Below are 20,721 nucleotides of genomic sequence, written 5' to 3' on the forward strand. Positions count from 1 at the left end.
GGTTTAGCCGATAGCCTTGGGATTAGCGGGGAAAGTGGAGAGATGGAAGATGAGACATTCCATTTGTTTCCTTGTCACACAGCCTGCTATATATGGGCCACGGAGTTACGAAATGTCGGATGTGCACGTCACGCCGTCACGCGTCGCGCTCGATTCTGAGTCCGCCCATAATACATCTAAATTTGTTGCAAACGAGAGCGAAAATGTTTTTACTAAAAAAAAATTATTTTTTTTTTTAATAAGGGAATATGGAAGTTTTGCGTCATTTGTAAGTGTCAAAATACTTCTGGGATTAAAAGCGAATACGATGGAATTCGACTATTTTACCGTCTGTTAGATTGTTAAGTAAAACAAGGTGGACATTTTATTAGTATTGCCAGCAGCTCAATCACAAATAACTATCGACATCTTCCACTATCTATTAAAACAATTGGTAACGAGAAAATGTTTAAAAAGGCTATAAAAAATGGATAGTGGAGCTAGGTAGAAGTAAAATGGATTGTCTCATTCGCCCAAACCAATATTGAATCAACCACTCTACAAGTGTATAGCTTATGTTAGGTTTTTGTTATTTTCATTGTGCGTTTTGTAATATAAACATTATATACCTAGTTTTTAAAACTGTGAATATTTTGTTAATTATCTCTGTTTATTACGTTAGTCTTCTTTGTTTATTCTCAAATGTAAAAACATTTCACAAAAGTATACTGTTAAGTGTCCTCGGCACGGGTAACCTCAGTGAGGTCACATTATTTTTATTATTAATTATAGTTTGTAAGAGAAACATATGAATAAATAAATAAACATGCTTAAAAACATGCCAAGCATTTGAGCGATCACAATGAACATTTATGGTCATACTTAAGTTATCGCAGTCATAAGTCAATGCGTGTGTAATCTCTAAGTCAACGCTCGTGTCGGTTTGTTTTTTTGTTTTCCTCGTAAATAAATACAGTTCATTGGCGAAAAATCGGCGTTTACTGTAAAAAAAATTAGGGCAAAATAGTTAGGAGTATCTTATACAAAAAAGTGAAAATTAAATTACAATTATTATAGCAATGTTTGAGTATGTCCAAATGCTTGCAGACTGGCTGGATTTCCTCCCTAGGGAGTTATCCATATTTAAATTTGTTTCAACAGAGGGGGAAAACATTTTTGACCACGTGATAAAGGTTTCAGCTCTTTTGCTTCACAAAAGTCAACAGATGGAAGAGTTGAGGAAATGTGGATGTTCGAACATGGGCAGAATGGTAAATGTCACACAGTGTGTAAAGTGTGCGACGTAAAATAAACACAAACAAACTTTCGCATTTATAGTATTAATAATGTTCTGTAGTTTTTCTATTTAATTTACTCCTCAGTCTTCCAAGAAGCAGGTCCAAAGTTGAAGACCTCTTGATTCTATTTGAAATTCAGTAAGTGTCTTTCAATAAAATTTTGGCATACTTCAAATATGAAATATTACCGGTATTTACGAGTATTTAGTTGCGCATTGAATGACTGGGCGGAATTATAAATATGCGCAGTCTCACAATAAGTAGGGCGTCTTAAAATGATTCACCATACAAATCTCCTTTCCTCTCTATATTATGCACGGCGTCGACTAATGCCATTATAATGTAATCTGTAATCTAATGGCTACTAGTGATGAAATTATTGCGTATTTTATTCAATTCGTGTGTAACAATATTTTTCATTTGAGTTTGCAGAAATTTTTGTAAACGAGGACTGGATCTCGCCCCGCAGAGAATTACTGAGATTGAACTAATCATGATTCCATGTCCGCTCCCTAGTTGGAGCCTATGGTGCCCACGAAGATCCTCCGCGCATCTCTGTCGGCTGCCAGCTCCGTGTGTCCTCCCAAGTCAGGTTCGCGTCCCGTAGTTCTGACACGAACCGCCGACGAACAGTCAGCAGCGGACGTGCAGGACGTCGAGAACCTGATGCCTTGTAAAGTAGGCAAGCGTAGTTACCGCTCTCAGGAGGCATCCGCAGTACATGGCTAAGCCAACCGTATCGCCTCCGCTTGATGACAGTTGTCACCGGAGTTTGCTGCGTCCGTTCTCTTATTACTTCATTCCGCGCAAAGTCAAACCACCGCACACCCAAGATTCTTTTGAGACACCTATTCTCAAAACTTAGTATTTGCTTAATATATTACAACTTTCTAAAACAAGACAAGGACAATCAAGACTAGTGAACCAGGGACTGAAATTATACAATAAACTACTAGACAAAACTAAACAAAAGACTCAGACAAACTTTACAAAATATGTAAAAAATATTATTTTGAACAACAGAGTCTAAATGAAAAATGTATATATTATTTTATGTAAAATGAATGTTATAATCCGTAAGGGTTTATAAATAAATTTTCAAATAAAAAAAAAAAAAAAAAAAAAAAACAGAGATGAAGAACATTTAAGAGACGGTAATATAGAAGTCTATGCATCTACAGGGATTATGACCTGTCAATGGCTGATTTAAGTGGCCGTTTTACACACTGTGTAACATTCACCATTCTGCCTAATTTTGAACATTTATATATTCCCTCAAGTTTTTTGACTTCACATACATCAACAGATGAAGGAATCGAGCGAATTTAGATGTTCAAATATGGGTAGAATGGTGAATGTTACACAGTGTGTAAACTGGCCACTTAAACCAGCCAATAACAGGTCATAACCCATGTAGATGCCTAGACTTCTATATTACCTTCTCTAAAATGTTCTTCATCTCTGTTGTAATATGTTGGTATAAACAGCTCTCCAGGGAGTTGAATCCAGTCCTTGTCTACAAAAATTTTGACAAACTCAAAATATTGTTACTTTTCTTGGTCTATAATGGAGGTCGGTTGCGCACGGATCAAGACAAATAGGTAAAATGTGTGTACTGTTTATGAAATTTGTTCTATTGGTCTATATAAATTGGTCATGTTTTTTATGATTATTTTAGTTTTTTATTGTTTATTATGTTAATGATAATTAGGTTCATTGGATTAATCGCGTTTTTTTATTGTTATTATTATGCTAACTTTGTTAAATAGCTAATCTTATCCATGTTTCACATTTTGTAAAATGTTTCCCTCGGCACGGGACACCCCAGTGAAGGAACATTATTCTATATAAAAAAATAATATAAACAATGTAAAAGTATAAATATAAAAATCCTCAATACTTAATAAGTACTCCTTTAAACTATAACACCAGTTTTCACCTATATCATTAAACATTAATTATTATAAAGGGAATGATATATTTTTAGAATATAAAGTTTGTGAAAGCAAATTATCCTACCAAATCCTAAAAGGAACACTCCCACACCACCAGAAGTCAAACTAGAGGATGGGTCATGGGGTCTACCGCAAACTCTCAATTCAGGCAAAGAAACTACAGGTTTCTGAGCCCCAAAATAGCATATATGGTACCCAAACATTGCAAAACCATGACCCGGATTCAATTTAATAAATTTGTAAAAAAATGGTTATTGAGTTAAGGCATTTGATAGAGTTGACAGAGAGAAATTGTGGAAGGTTTTATCGGAGTATGGAGTAAATGGTAACCTGACAAGGGCTATTGCGTCACTGTATAAGGACAGCACAGCATGTGTGAAGGTGAATGGGTCATTCACATCGTGGTTTAATATTCCGAAAGGAGTCAAACAGGGATGTGTAATGTCACCATGGTTGTTCAACATATACATCGATAACTGTATGAAAGAACTGAAAGATTTAAGAATGGGAGCAAAAATGAATGGTATAACTGTTAACTGTCCTCTGTATGCGGATGATGCCGTGCTTCTTGCTAGCAGCAAAGAAGACCTTCAATTCTTAGTAACAAAAGTCTACGAGGTATGCAAGAAAAGCGATTTGCTTATGAATGTTGATAAATCGAAAGTGATGGTTTTTGAAAGGGATGAAAATATAACTAAATGTGAGATCAGCGTGAACGGAGATATTCTGAATCAGGTAGAAGAATTTGTGTACCTGGGAAGTATGTTTACTAGGGACGGAAAGGCCGATAAAGATATTGAAAGGAGGGTGAGTGCCGGGAACAGGGTGAACGGTGCACTAAAATCTACTTTGGCAAACAAATGTTTATCGCAGGAGGCTAAACTAGCAGTTCACAACGGAGTTCTAGTTCCAACTCTAATGTATGGGAGCGAAGTATGGAATTGGAAAAATAATGATGAAAGTAGATTGAATGCTGTCGAAATGCGATCCCTCAGGCGAATGTGTGGTAAAACGATGTATGATAGGTGCACAAATGTCGAGATCCGTGAAGTGTGTAAGGCTGAGACATGCATTATTGACAGAATTAAGAAAGGGGTGCTGCGTTGGTTTGGACATGTACAATGGACAGCGAAAGAACGACTAAAAGGATCTACGATGCAAATGTTGATGGATGCAGAAAACGAGGAAGACCGAGAAAGACATGGCACGATCAAGTCCATCAAATACTTGAAGATGGACATGTCAAAAGTAGGAATAATCGGCGTGCGTGCATAAGAAGATGTATGAATGTAGAGGAAGCGAGGTCTGTATGCCAAGATAGAGTGTTATGGCGTTCTATCCTCTCTGACTACCCCTACGGGGAAACGGCGTGCTGGTTTGTTGTTGTTGTTGTTGAGTTAAGGTCGAAAAAAATCGGAAAATTTACTCAAAATACATTCTTAAATAATAAATGGGATAAATGAATTTTGTATAGCTGTATAGTAAATTAACTAGTAGGTAGTAATATTATTAACAATATTTTGAGTTTGTCCAAATTTTTGTTGACAAGGACTGGATTCAACTCCCTGGGGAGCTGTTTATATTAAACTATTACAACAAAGATGAAGAACATTTAAGAGAAGGTAATATGGAAGTCTAGGCATCTACAGGGCTTATGACCTGTCAATGGCTGGTTTAAGTGGCCACTTGTATATGGTATAGAAATTGAAAAAATAATATTTTCAGGCGTTGCCTAGTATGTAGGTGAAATAATTCAATTAGTTGAATCTCACCTGTATAAAAAAAAAGGTTTCAGCTCTTTAACTTCACAAACATCAACAGATGAAAGAATTGAAGGAATATAGATGTTCAAATATAGGCAGAATGGTGAATGTTACACAGTGTGTAAAGTGGCCACTTAAACCAGCCATTGACAGGTCATAAGCCCTGTAGATGCCTAGACTTCCGTATTACCTTCTCTTAAGTGTTCTTCATCTCTGTTGTAATATTTTAGTAATATTATTATTTATTTTGCATAAAAATGTCTGTCTTAAAACAGGTTGTACCTAGTTAGGCAGACTAGACATGATCCAGAGAAATCTATTACCTAAGTGTGTATGTGGTAGATAAAGAAATTGTTATTTTTGTAAATAAACCATGATTATTATTATTATTTATTTATTTATTTATATACGGCATTTCTGCCATTTACATATATGTGGTATAAAGAGTGCTTAAAAATAAAAATATTTAAAAAAAATCGCGGATGAAATATTAATATACTCGTACTGTACACATTATTAATAACTTGAAATACATATATATTTTAAAGAAACTATACAATAACAAAATACATTAATTAATCAAATTATAACTATTCCAACCCAATCTTCTGAAGATGATTTGCTCTTTTTGATAAAAATATGTTGGTCACTTTATTTTTTACGTTAGGCAGAGATAAACTAAATATATCAAAATGTGATGCATATGCATTCCCGGTATTCTGTAATCTAACAATAGGTGAGTTGTATTGAGCTACCGTTCGAAAATTTTGACAATAAAATATTGTAGATGTTCTGCTTAATCTAGGTGGTATATAAGGATATTTTGTAAATATTTAAGTCGGTTTGATAATGTCATAACAAGACGAAACGCGTCACATATATTTAAAAAAAATAAAAGTAGAATTAAATCCAATAAGAGTGTTTTATTTCGGAGACCTTACCAAAGATTCGATTCATGACCATAAAATTAAATACAATGATCGATACTTTATTATTTATGATCATTTTAGATTTTTTAATGTCTATGGTCCCATGGTTAAGTTGCCATCCTACATTGATTTTATTTTGGTTTATTTTAAATTCTAAGTGACCGCAAAAGCTAGCAACAATACTACAAGAACGCGTACTTACTACGCGAAGGTAAACAGCGTGAAAAAATATCTCGGGAATAATTTCAGCGCAGTGTTTTTTAGGAAGTGAAGTTCACATTTCAGTTGTTTTGGATTAAGTCTTCGCAAGAGTGAGTTTGTAATACATTTGAGTATTTCACAACTACGAGTATATGAAATTATCCGAATACTCAAACGTAAATAATTTATGTGACTGTCTCTCATTGAGGTATATAACTAGAGTAAACATGAGCGTTTGAAATATGTTCCCTCGACCTGCGGCCATTTGGCACATGTTTGAAAGAACGGACTTAAGTCTGTTGCGAGCGTTCGCCGGCGAGTTTTCTCCTCGCAATGACTAAAATGCCCAAGTGTACGCTAAGATGCAGCACAAATCGATCTGGAAATGCGACGCTATAACCTTTCATCGGTAAGCAATGTTTTTATCTTAATCAATACTTGTTTAAAATAGCTAATTTGATATTTAAAAACGTTTTTATGAATATGTTACCAGTCGTTAGCTATCACCTGTCTCTGTCCTGCTCAGTTGGTCGGGCGTATAGTGAAACGATAAACAAATGTGACGTGTGTGCGGAAGGGAGCAACATACTGAATATAACTTACAGTAGACCGATGTAAACAGTCCGTGCTTTTTACTGTACTACGTGTTTTGCTTGCCCAAGTCGACGTGATATGACGTTACGACACTTGCTCCCTCCGCTGGCCATTGCCTTTCCTTTGGGGACGTTTTCCGACTTTTTTAGCTCGGATTTGTATGGAGTGTGATCCCTATATATTATATCTCAATGCTGTCTCTACCATTAGTAAAATATGAAGTGCCATTTGACTATAATAGAGCACTTTCTGAAATGGAGATTCAGTACTCAGTAATAACTTGATATTATATTCAGAAGTTATGTTTTTACATTCTTTACCTATTTTTTATATTTATTGATCGTTCTACGTGACCAAACCATCTCAGAGACCCTTTCTTAATCTTATCAATTATACTTGACTCAGATTTACACTCTCGCCTGATTTCATCAATCGTAACCCTGTCATTTATTTATTTATATTTGGATAATTTATAGAGCGCCGTTTTTGTGAAAATCACCTCAAGGGCGCTGTACAATAAATAAATATCCCAGCACGTCTTGCAGCTACAGAGCGCATGGACGGTTAGAATTCTTGTTTCTCGTCTCCAGTTATGATATATAGGAGCTAGATTACACGTCTTGCAGCTACAGAGCGCATGGACAATAAGAAATCTAGCCCCTATTTACATTTCAATTTTTTTATTTGACAATGGAGTTTAGAGTTTTAGTGATATTTTTAAAATGAAAAAAAAAAACAAATTTATAAAAATAGAAGTTAGATAACAACAAGTCTTGCAGCTACTGAGCGCATGGACGGTTGGAATTCTAGACCTCATTTACTAAATTTGGATATTTGATTGTTGATAACATTTACCTATTGAAGCTAGATTACTAATCGTCTTGCAGCTACAAAGTGCATGGACGAGTGAAATTCTGGCAACTTAAAATTATCAATAAATTTACAAAAACAAACATTGAGCATAATAGTAAATTTGTAAAGTGTAAACATTGATTTTCCACACATTCGTCTAAGAGATCGCATTTCAACCGCGTTCGCTCGGCTTTCATCCTTCCTCCGCCAGTTCCATGTTTCACTTCCATGCATAATTGTTAGGACTAAAATTCCGTAGTGCACTGCCAGTTTAGCTTCGATTGACATATTTTTATTAGCAATTACAATGCTTAGTGTATCTAGTTCTTTAAAAAGTAAATTTGAAGAGTAAGTTCTAGGGTGTTTTAATGTCATTTTAGCGATGGTTTTTTGAGCAATCCAAAATGGACGTAAATTTGTTGTCAACACCTCCCGAGCCTATGGTTCCATACTGCAGAATAGACTGTATGATTGCGAAGTAAATAATTTTATAATTTTTGGAGAGGGAAGGTTCCTAATCTAACAGACACGAGTATGTAAATAAGTTTGAGACCATATATCATATATCTTTAATAACCGACAGCTACATTTATCATTTATAAAAAACTAAATAAATAGCATGTAAGTCAATTACGGGTTTTCACAAGTAGCACACAGTAAGGTAAAATATGTTCTCAAACATAAAATAAATACAATATTTTGAGTTTGTCCAAATTTTTGTAGACAAGGACTGGATTCAACTCCCCGGGGAGCTGTTTATATTAACATACTACAATCTGATGAAGAACATTTAAGAGAAGGTAATATAGAAGTCTAGGCATCTACAGGGCTTATGACCTGTCAATGGCTGGTTTAAGTGGCCACTTTACACACTGTGTAACATTTACCATTCTGCCTATATTTAAACATCTATATTCCTTCAATTCTTTCATCTGTTGATGGTTGTGAAGTTAAAGAGTTGAAACCTTTATTTATGCGGGTGAGATTCATCTAATTGAATTATTTTATGATTAATTTTTGTTTAAATATAGGCAGAATGGTGAATGTTACAAGTGTGTAAAGTGGCCACTTAAACCAGCCATTGACAGGTCATAAGCCCTGTAGATGCCTAGACTTCTATATTACCTTCTCTCAAATGTTCTTCATCTCTGTTGTAGTATGTTAATAAAATAAATAGTCATCTAAATCCAAAAGAAAACAAAAACTACAAATTATTACGAAAGTAAACAGCGCACGTTGTTTTGATTATTCGCAAATAAATAAATGTTTTATGATTTTGTTATTACATTAAATTTATTGAAAGTTCGTCATTAATATGAATTTTAACGATGTTTGATTATGTCCAAATGCTTGCAGACTGGCTGGTTTTCCTCCCTTGGGAGTTGTTTATATTTTAATTTATTTCAACAGAGAGGGAAAACATTATTGAGAAGGGAATGTGAGGAAAAGAGTTGAGGAAATGTGGATGTTCAAACATGGGCAGAATGGTGAATGTTACACAGTGTGTAAAGTGGCCACTTAAACCAGCCAATGACAGGTCAGAAGCCCTGTAAATGCCTAGACTTCCACATTCCCTTCTCAAAAATGTTTTCCCTCTCTGTTGAAATAAATTTGAATATGAATTTTGTCTATAATTTAATGAAACAAGAGGAATATGCTATTCCTAAAAACTTTTTGAAGAACATAATTTGGAAGTTTGGACAGTGCCTAATTCAAGGCAGTCAATAACGAAATTAACTGTCTTTTTATTATTTTCTTATTTGTTAATGGACTATTCAACTAAGCCATCTTTATATATATAATTCCTTTGTACGTGTGATGTCACCGTACTCCTCCTAAGCGGCTTAACCGATTTACGTGCGGTTTTCAGAGAAATATAGATCTTTGCGCTGTGCGTGTTCGTAGATATTAAAATCTTCAATCGAATATGTAAAAAATAAGTTGGGAGCATACATGTTTTATTAATCGATCTCCCAGGGTTGCATTCGAGGAGAATGCATTTGCAAAAAAATGGAAAGATGTTATTTTTTTATTTCTCAAAAAAGTTTGTTTTTGAATGTTAACAAACAGCATTTGTTTTTTGTGGATCTCAATCAGATTCATTCCTTAAATTACTTATAATTTCTACCCATTTATTTATTTTTATTGGATTTTTGGCAACACTAAAATAATATTAAATTCAATACAATTTGGAAAATCGTTTTCCGACATAAGTACACCCCTTTGTTGGTGAGACGACCGGAGTTTGACGTTTGCAAAAAAAATGCCATATTTGAAAAAAAATATGTTTTGGAATTCAACCATAAACCTACTTGAATTCAATAAAAACAATTTTTAGTTTTGGGATTCAATCACAAACAAGTACCTAGGTACTTACTTATCAATAAAAAGTATTTTGCCAACGTTCGGGCAGGACAACGTCTGACGGGTCCTCTAGTTTTATTATATATATCGATATATCAGCGATATGATTTTTTTATGTTTTGTATTTCTGAAATAACTCCGCGTGTGACGTCGGAGGTTCTTCTTTGTCAGTTCTCCCGATTGGTTTGTTCACGGTAAGCAAACCGGATATCCTTCATAGCTCTTATATCATCGGTTGGTTCATATGAACCAGTGACGTCGTTCAAAGTAGTGCGTTTTTTTTTTGTACATCTTCAAGCAACTTTACTGCACAATTTGATCCTCTTATTTTGACCACGCGCAAGAAGACATTTTTTGCATCTTATTTCCCGTAGGGCTAAAGTTTCTATTTAACTAGAGGCTATTTTCAATAGAAAAATAATTATATAGTAATAAATTGGTGATGTTTTTTACGTATTTGAATTTTGAAAAGGCAGGAAATGTTGATTGATAGAAAGATAAAATACATTAGAGTTGTTTGGATATTAAGAAAAAATATTAAAGTAGATTTGATATTAAAAAGATTGATCAAAGTAGATTTGATATTAAAAATATTGATTAGAGTAGATTTGATTATAAAAAGCATTTAAGATGATACGGGGTCAGCCTTTTCTTCATTTAAATGTATTCCCGTATTTTTTCTCTGGATTATGGCACTAAAACAATGATTTTTTGCACTTTAATAGATATTTATTACCATTGGCATGGCCTTACTGTTTTTTTAATTCGTTTAATCGTATTTTATAGAAGCAAGGACCAACTAAAACCCTTAAAGCGCTACATGTAATACGATAACAATTTTTTTAAGAAGAGAAACTTTATTTAAAAAGAAAAAAAATATTTTTGAAATACTTTCTTAAAAAAAAAAAAAAATCGGTTCAGTTTTGGGTTGCGGAAAACAAGACAAAGAGTCCTCGATTTTACTTAGCCATAATCAGTCCGACGCACAAATGTCTTTTTCACGCGGAACTCAGTAAAACTATGTTTAAATACTTATTCATGAAATCAACCTAGCACGCATACCATATGAAGAAAAATTCCGCCAAATTCGTGTTTTAAGCCGCAAAATATTTTTCAGTCTATTTTTCAGTCACTTAGAAGGTTGCAAAAATTCTTACCCATTAATACTAAATGCACCCTTGTACAAGCATTACTACGACCCATTCTAGATTACGCTGATGTTTCCATGACTGATTTAAGCTGTGAGCAACTCAATTAACTTGAACGACTTCAGAATACATGCATAAGGTACATTTTTGGTCTTAGGAAATATGACCACATTTCTGATTATCGCAGGCAACTGAAATGGCTCAAAATTAGACAGCGGAGAGACTATCACTCCCTCTCACTTCTGTTCAATGTACTTCATAGTCCTAACGCTCCTATATGCCTGCGTGAAAAATTTCAACGCTTATCAGTTCATGGTTTACCTCTTTGTTCTAATTCTCAAGGCACTCTCTTAATACCCATCCACAATTCCTCTTCCTTCTCTAACTCATACAGTGTCCATGCGGCTCGACTGTGGAATCATCTCCCATCCACCATCAAAGATGTTACTACATTATCTCTGTTTAAATCACGCCTGAAGAAACATCTCCTTTCTCTTCCTTAATGTCTCCTCCTTTCCTTTTTCTTCTTTCCTCTTTTTTCCCTTTCCCCTTTGACTAATAGTTTTGATTTAAGGTAATTTATAAATAAATACGTGTATTTCTATTTTTATATATTTTTAACTTTTAATCCTTTTTTTTCTATTGAATATGTTCTGTAACTTGAATTATAAAAATAAAACTTTTATTTTTTTGGTTGGTTGGAAGAAATTGCCATTTGGCAATAAGCCCGCCAATGTACAAATAACATTATGTACAAAAAGTTAAATAAAAATTAAAAATGCTTCTATTGCAAAAGAAATTTAGTGATGATTAAACTAAGCTCATTGAAAAATAAATTATTCATCGTATTATCAGCGTTTTCGAGTTTTGTATTTCTGACATTATTCCGCATGTGACGTCTCAAGGTCTTTTCCGCATCTTCTCGGTTAGTTATGCCGATTGGTCTGTTGACGGTAAATAAACCGAAAGTCTTTCGCAACTCTCTTATCATTTTTATTTCATTTTTTTTATTTGTTAATTTTTCCATACACATATTATTTACAAAGAAATATAATTATAAAAATACACTTTAGAAAAATACATCTTAAAATTAAGCTATAACATGAATTGGAAAAAATGCCCACAAAGACTTCAGGGTCTGAGCGTGGGCCATTCCTTTTTTAATTATTAAAAAGTTAATAGCATATAAATATGGTATGACATGAACATGAAAAAAAAGAAAAGAAAAACTAAATTAACATATGCTAATATTACGGAAACATGATTGGTTGATTCATATGAACTAGTGACGCCGTTCAAAGTAGTTCGTTTTTATTAAAATATTTTTTTATATATATGTTATAATTTATTTATAACTTTGCTGCATAATGAGGAATTTCAGTGGTTTAAAAAAAAAAAAAAATTGTTAATAGACTATTAAACTAAGCCATTTTTTTTTCAATTTTCATAAATCGTATTATCAGCGCTACGATTTTTTAAAGTTTTGTATTTCTGAATTAACTCCGCGTATAACGTCAGAGGTTCATTTCCGCTTATTCTCATTCAGTTCTTCCCATTGGTCCAGAAACGACAAGCAGACCGGAAATCTTCCAAAGCTCTCAGATCATAGGTTGATTCAAATGAACCAGTGACGTCATTCAAAGCAGTGCGTTTTTATTGAAATATTTTTTATTAATTTTTCTGTACATTTTCAAAAAACTTTGTCCTACAATTTAATGCTCTAATTTTTACCCCGCGCAAGAAAACATTTTTTGTGTTCAATTTCCCGTAGGGCTGAAGTTCTTCATTATACGAACTGAAAACAAAATGTAAAGCAGATTGCCGTCCGAAGGCGCCAATTCATTATATTTTCTATGATTTCAAATTCAAACAGAAATTTGAAAATTATGGTGTATGTTTAATACATTAGCAATAACATTGTATAAATCATTTGTTCGTAGTTTGCTTGAATTTAATTTTTTAATATTGTCTCCTAATTATAATATTCATATAACGCGGATTGAATCGGTGCAACGTAAATTTTTTAAATCGTTAATATTTAGAATCGGATCAAATACTTTTATAATCAACTATTATGATCGTCTAGAGTACTTTCACATCTTCAGTTTAGAATTCAGATGGATTTTGGCTGGTTTGATATTCTTGCACAAATTAATATCTAAATGTATAGATGCCCATGATATCTTTGCTCAGATAAACCTCAATGTACCTCGCCGTAACTTGCGTACCAATCCTGTCTTTGCTGTGGGAAATTATAAAACTAACATCGGATTCCTTTCCCCTCTGCCAAGGATCCTCAGAACAGTTAACGAAATCTCACTAAACGGTACTGTCGATGTGTTCCTACAGCAAGGGCAGGCATTTAAGAAGCAAGCGGTGTTGTCTCTCCTGACTCGCGATGTCACACTTGCCATTCCGCCTAGATTATGCTATATACATACCTTTTGTTAATTATACACTATGTTAATTTAAGTAAATTTAAGAATGTTTAAATTAAGCATTACTTATTAATGCCAATCTATTAGGGCTTACTTAAGTCTGTTGATTGGCTTAAAAAAAAAAATATATATATTTTTTATGACATTTTAATTTCCAAGATAGCTACGCAAGTTAAGTGATTCTGGGCCTCAATTATGAACGCTATCTTCATCTGTATATATCAATACGGTATACTTAACTTCTGTATTATCTGTATTTTCCTCGGTATGTTCTATCTACTTGCCATATCGATATCATATGATCGAAACTAACCAATGAATGACCGCAAAAATTAGTCCGCGTTCTTTACTTCATTAACATTTAAAATGGTTTTCAATTATATTTTAAATAGGCTTCTGTGATAGAAAGCGCCAACTTCAAAGCGATTATAAACTTCAGTTAATCCCAATTCAAGTAAAAAACGCTCCCTTGAACATGAATTTTAAAATACTTTTAACACTTGCCAGGACGATATGCTCGGCGATAGTCTGTATTTATCCACCGAGCGACTACAAAGCCGGCTCCTTTAACGTCTCGATACGGACATGTAGAGCGAATGGACAGCGAAAGAACGGCTAAAAATATTTACAATGCGAATGTTGATGAATGCAGAAATAGAGGAAGACCGAGAACGACATGGCATGACCAACTCCAACAAATACTCAAAGATTGACATGTCAAAAGTTGGAATAATCGGCGCGCGCGCATGAGAAGATGTATGAATTTAGAGGAAGCGAGATCTGTATGCAAAGACAGAGCGATGTGGCGTTCTATCCTCTCTGCCTTGCCTTACGGGGAAATTGCGTGATGGTTTGTTGTGGTTGTCTCTATCTACCTCGGTTTAACGAAGCCGGTTGTACTGATATTTCGATACGTGTTTTCAAGAAGATATGGCAGATATTCTGAAAAAGAAAAATTAAATGGTTGTAAATATTTTTCAAAGTGGCAACATTTCAATGGGGTAAAATTTTCGTCACTTTATATGTGTAGATAAACGCATCGAGGGGTTCTAGACCCGTCAGTATAAACCGATGTACTTACATCAAAACTTGATGGCGGGGGGGGTGTCGGTAGTATATCTTTGTAGTCGGTCGGGAGACTTTTATCTTCACTATGACGTCACACTGAAGCTAGGTCATTTTAGAGCGTAGATATGTATACCGTGACGTACGCTTCCCCTTGTTTCATATCGATGTACCTACCCAAAACTTGAAGGGGGGGGTCGGTAATATATCTTTGTAATCGCTTGAGGAAATTTATCTTCAACTATACCGTCAAGGTGAAAGTATGAGGTCTTTATCTTCCCATCATAATCGAGGCCCTGGAGATTATTTATCACTGACACCATAACTAAAAATAACTTGTACGTATTCAAACCCTACTTATTTATTCGATTCAAAGAACCTTTTACAATAAAAAGTTTTACAGAAATAATCACAACAGTGAACAATTCATTATGTAATATATAATATGAAATCTTTATATATAATTCTTCTGTACGTGTGATGTCACTAAACTCCTTCTAAACAGCTTAACCGATTTACGTGCGGTTTTCAGAGAAATGTAGATCTTTGCGCTGTGCGTGTTCGTAGATTATCTAATGTATAAAAAAGGAGTAAAGAGCATAAATGTTTTATTCATCGATCTACGAGGGTTGCATTCGAGGAGAATGCACTGACAAAAAAATGGAAAGATTTTGTTTTTTATGTGTACAAAAAAAGTTTGTTTTTAAATGTTTACAAACAGCATTTTTTTAATGGACATCTATCAGATTCTTTCATTATTTTCCTTATTATTTCTATCCATTTGTTTATTATTATTGGTTTTTTGGTAATACTAAAATAATATTAAATTCAATACATCAAAAAAAAACTTATTCCCACATAAGTACACCCCTCTATTAATGAGAAGATCGGAGTTTGACGTTTGCAAAAAGAATGCCATATTTGAAAAATTATTTATTTTATGTTTTGGAATTCAACCATAAACAAGTACCCACTTAAGTTTAATATTTGAATATTATCAATTTTTAGTTTTGGAACTTAATCACAAACAAGTACCTAGGTACCTACTTATCAATAAAAAGTATTTTTCAAGACAAGCCAACGTTCTGACAAGACAGCGTCTGTCGGGTCAGCTAGTATAACTATGTAATTCAACTGAATAATTTAAACTAAACAAATTTGTTAAAGTAAAATATTGAAAAAAAAAACCGCAAAAAAGTTCAAAAGAAACATAATATATCTAAGATGACAAATAAAAGATAACAATTAAAGTGAGAAAATCTTATGTTCTAAATATAAATATAACAAAGTAAAACTGAGAATAATTTAACATGAACATAAAGTGGCTAGTATTATTATTATTATGGATAACTTATATAGCGCCATTTTCGTAATAAAATACCTCAAGGGCGCTTTACATGGCGATTCTATTGTTAAGTTAATTTAATTGAAGCTTTTAAATTTGTAGTTTAATTAAAATAATTTATTTTGTTGTCACGTGCTACGGATTTATTCAAATGATTCAGAGAACAAGTTGGTTTTTAGTTTTTTCCGAAACATCACTTCACTTTCACAGCCTTATGCGTGAATAGACAAAATATATCCATTTTTATCATATCCGTTACAAATTCAAAGTATTTCCCCATTGTTAAACATTCAAATACGAATTATGAAAACAATAAATTTATATTTCATCGCCTAATTAATTAATTGCGTGTAAAATTCTTTACGCACGCATTTGCAATAGTGAAAGTGAACTTGTATTTATCACTGTAAAAAATAACCCTGTGTCTTCTAAAATCGTGTCTTTATTGAAAAAGTACCACTTCCCTGTTATATACACCTCGTGGTGCATAGGCCACTGCATTATTACTCTAAAATAAAGTTCAGTGCTACGGGGAACTGTATACAAAAATGTTTTCTTTACACGAGGTGAAAATTGGAGCATTTAATTGCAAGTCGAAGTTTCTCGAAAATGTGTGAAACAACTATTAAAATGATATTTATTAATTGAACTATGTTCTTTGAACTACGTCACATTTCTTCCGAAATCAGTCAATTGTAGTGTTGTGATAGATTTCAGTTTTCAGGGAGGCCAACTCACCAATCAGTAGAACTCACCGACGAAAACTTGTAACGTCACGGGCTGAGTAATTTCAAAATTAGATAACTTTCGTTTTGTATTTCTGCAATTACTTCTCCTCCGCTTCTCCTCGGTCAGTTCTGCTGATTGGTCCGTTGACTTACTGTAAACCGGAGATCTTTCACAATGCTCTTATCATTGGTTGATGTACACGAACAAGTGACATCGTTCAAAGTCGTTCGATTTTATTTTTAAAAAAAAAATTTTTTTTTTTGTACATTTTCAAGAAATTTTTCCGTACATTTGAATGCTCTAATTTTTACTGCGAGTAAAAAAAACATTTTCATATCAAATTTCGCGTAGGGCTGAACTTCCTCATTGCGATTTATTTTAATTTTAAATCGTTTCGAGGTGCCTCAATTTTATCATTATCATCGTCATTCCATGTCCGCTCCCTAGTTGAAGCATATGGTATCAACAAAGAGCCTCCACGCATCTCTATCGGCTGCCAGCTCCCGTGCATCCCAAGTAAGGCTCACCTTCCGTAATTTTGACTCAAACTGCCGACAAACAGACAATTTTTAACCCTATTTAAAATACGTAAGAGAAACAAGTAAATTTTAATTTGACATTGAGTGCTCAGTAAAATTTGACAGTTAAGACAGAAGTGACATCACCGTCTAGCGGTTAGGATTTGAAAACTCGGAGGACTAACAGCGCATGCGTCAGATCATTTGACCTTTGATTGAGATGACATGTAATACGCATGCGCCGTAAGAAGAAATAATTGTAACTAATTTAAAAAAAATTGCCATCAAGAAAACAAATATTAACGCTCAATTGAAAAAAAATCAATAGCATCTATTTACCTCGGTATGCTATGCATATGCATGCTCGTTGAATGCAGCCCTGGGGCCTTATGCTGGACTCATTCGTCTTTAGAATCGTATGCGACTTCCGAATTTCGACGAGTGACAGCATTCTTGAACCACCCGTACGAATGCAGTCGATTGAAAACCAATCGACTTTATCTCGAGTGCCACAAAGCACTCGACATTGACAATCGAAGGCGACATCGTCACTTCAGCTGGCAAACTTCCTTCTTGTAAAACGCTGGGTATTCGTGTTTGAATGACGAGTAGGTATGTTTGCTGTATTTTAACTTAAAGTTTAAAACACTGATCAATGTTATGATGGATGGCGTATCAATAAATGTGCTACAAATATAACAGTTTTATTATTTTATTTTTTATTATTTATTATGTACATACAATATTACATTTTAGTTATTTTAAGACATTTTTGACATTTTTTTTTATTTTTTTTTACAGGACTCACCAAGCCAATGAATATGGCTTGTCGGTAAAGATCCTTTACAATTAATCATATGATAGTCCTACATGGTTTTATAATAATAATTACTACTAACTTAGATATAGGGAGCGAAAAAAAAGTACATGTAATTGATGCTTTCAAAAAAAAAAAAAAAAAATATTTAGAAGATGTAAAAAAAAAAGCAAAAAAAATAAGTGAATGATCACGCAATTTTAAGATAAAAAATAAATAATTACAGAACCGGAGTACCAAAATTTTAAACATAAGTGTTTACATATTTAATGGGCACAAAGCATTTTATTAAAAACATTATTTATTAACATATCCATATCTATATCTATATCTATATCTATATCTATATCTATATGTAAGTCTATATCTATATATCATCCTCTTCCATATCCATACATATTTATACCCGTACATGCACACATACATATCCATACATACATATATACACATATATACACATACATACATACATACATACATACAGTACTTATTTTTAATCTATCATATATACACATACATACATACATACATACATACAGTACTTATTTTTAATCTATTATCAAATGAAGTTTCACTAGAAACATGATTTCAAAATTATGTTTTCGCTCGTCAATGTCAAAATACGTATTTGAGATATGTATTATACAATATTTTTAAAATTCATTACATGAATATGAAATATTTCTAATAACATGTAGATGTGTGTTATGTCAAAGGCAAATTATAATTATCAATGTTGCAGTGTCTCAGTAAAACATTATATTTTTTTTTATTTTGTTAAATTTTATTCCAGTAAAATGGCTACATAGTGCAGAGCCAATTATACCATATAAACATGAACATAATTATAAACATAACCATAAACATAAATATAAACATAAAAAAAGGTTATATTTGCAGCACTTATGGTGGTCTTAGCATATCCCGCCATCGCTCGAACAACGGTGAATAGATCCACCCTGCAGTGGCTTGGAGAATTTCGTTATTAGAGCTTTTCAGACGTTCCCATAGGCTCCAGGCTCTTTGGCGAAGTAGGGCAGCGAAGGTGTTTATTCGTCCAGCTGTAAACATTTCAGAGGCACTGCAGTACCTAGGCAATCCGATTAATTGTATGTATGAATTATTATACGTGACCCTTAATTTATTCCATGCTGCTTGCGTATAGTTGTTCTATAGTTCCACTGTATACATGGACGTCAAATACGAAGTAAAGATGATTTTCTTCACTTCGTTACTGCATTGAAAGAAGCGTCTCGCTAGCATAGAGGCCCTGACATTGATGGCTCTTCTCTGTCTCTCTATGTCCTGATTGTCTTTACAATTATCAGTCAGTATGTGCCCTAGATATTTGACTTTTGCAGTTACCGTTAAACTGTTGTTGTCTAGGAATACAGGTGGTGATGGGTGCACGAACTCAGAAAGTGACGTTTTGTGTCTTGTCTTCTTCTTAAATATAAGTACGGCAGATTTTTTGCATTGTATATCATATTGTGGTCAATTGCATATTTTTCGCAAATATTGAGCAACAACCCCATACTATTAATAGATGGAGTCAATAATACCATATCATCTGCATAACTAATATTGTTAGTGCAGACGCCGTTAACATGACATCCGACTTTGAACGAATAAAGAGCACGGTGAGATCATCCATATATAAATTAAAAAGTGCCGGAGACAGACAACCTCCTTGTCGGACTCCACATTTTAAATAAAAAGGCGAAGATGTAGCATCTCCCCATTTTACAATATTTTCCTGATGTGTGTGCCAGACTTCTTAGTAAAATTGACGAAGCTGGTAGAGTAATGGGCTTGAACATCAATGTGGCCAAAACAAAGATGATAGTGTTTAGCCGAAACCCTCACAATGATGCTGTATTGCGATTAAATGGTCAAACAATCGAGAGAGTGACTTACTTTAAATACCTCGGCAGTCAAATCACTTCTGATCTGGATCCGGATACGGAAATTAGATGCAGAATAGAAATAGCACGATCAGCATTCAATGGGATGAAATTATTCTTCTGCAGTGATAGTCTTAATTTAAAACTGAGACAGAGGATGGTCAAGTACTATGTGTGGTCAATACTGCTCTACGGGGTTGAAACATGGACTCTCAAGGTGAACTCCATGAACCGATTAGAGGTTTTTGAAATGTGGCTTCACCGAAGAATGCTGAAAATCCCGTGGACAGATTTAGTGACCAACGTGGAGGTGTTGAGACGAGCCAGTGCCGAAAATGGACTACTGTCCTCAATAAAACAGAGAAAACTCGCATATCTGGGCCATATCATGCGCGGAAGCAAATATACGCTTCTACAGCTGATTATGATGGGAAAGATCGAGGGAAAGCGTGGAGTTGGAAGGCGACAGTTGTCCCGGCTGAGAAACATCCGCGACTGGGCGGGAGTGCGCGGGGTTGAGGCACTGTTCCAGTTGGCGCAGGACCGGAATGCCTACCCTAGAGTGATCGCCAACGTCGGGGAGACCTGATATGGCACAGAAAGAAGAAGTGTGCCAGGCTGCCAGAGTATTGATAATACAAGATGGGATTCCTCTCTTCTCCATTTAATTCCATTATATTTTATGATTGACGCGGTCAAACGCTTTACTCAAATCCAGAAAGAATGCGTATGTATTCGTTTTTTTTGATTTATAGTAGGCCACTGTTTGTTTTAAGGCAAATATTGCCATATCCGTTGACAAAGCTGCTTTAAATCCGAATT

The 20,721-nt window shown here is 34.1% G+C and overlaps 1 protein-coding gene across 1 annotated transcript in view; it reads left to right on the plus strand.

The window, feature by feature from the left end:
- Nucleotides 1-6,089: 6,089 nt before the first annotated feature.
- The window catches only part of LOC148275329 (nose resistant to fluoxetine protein 6), a 135,494-nt gene continuing 120,862 nt past the window's right edge, over nt 6,090-20,721 (plus strand). Inside the window, exon 1 of the mRNA XM_088235845.1 lies at nt 6,090-6,534. The gene's annotated coding sequence lies outside the window, so the exon portion shown is untranslated. The remainder of the gene's footprint in view (nt 6,535-20,721) is intronic.

This window comes from Micrasema longulum, unplaced genomic scaffold (genome assembly GCF_059751315.1).
Source record: "Micrasema longulum isolate JH-2025_06_02 unplaced genomic scaffold, ASM5975131v1 h1tg001460l, whole genome shotgun sequence".
NCBI classification, from domain to species: domain Eukaryota; kingdom Metazoa; phylum Arthropoda; class Insecta; order Trichoptera; family Brachycentridae; genus Micrasema; species Micrasema longulum.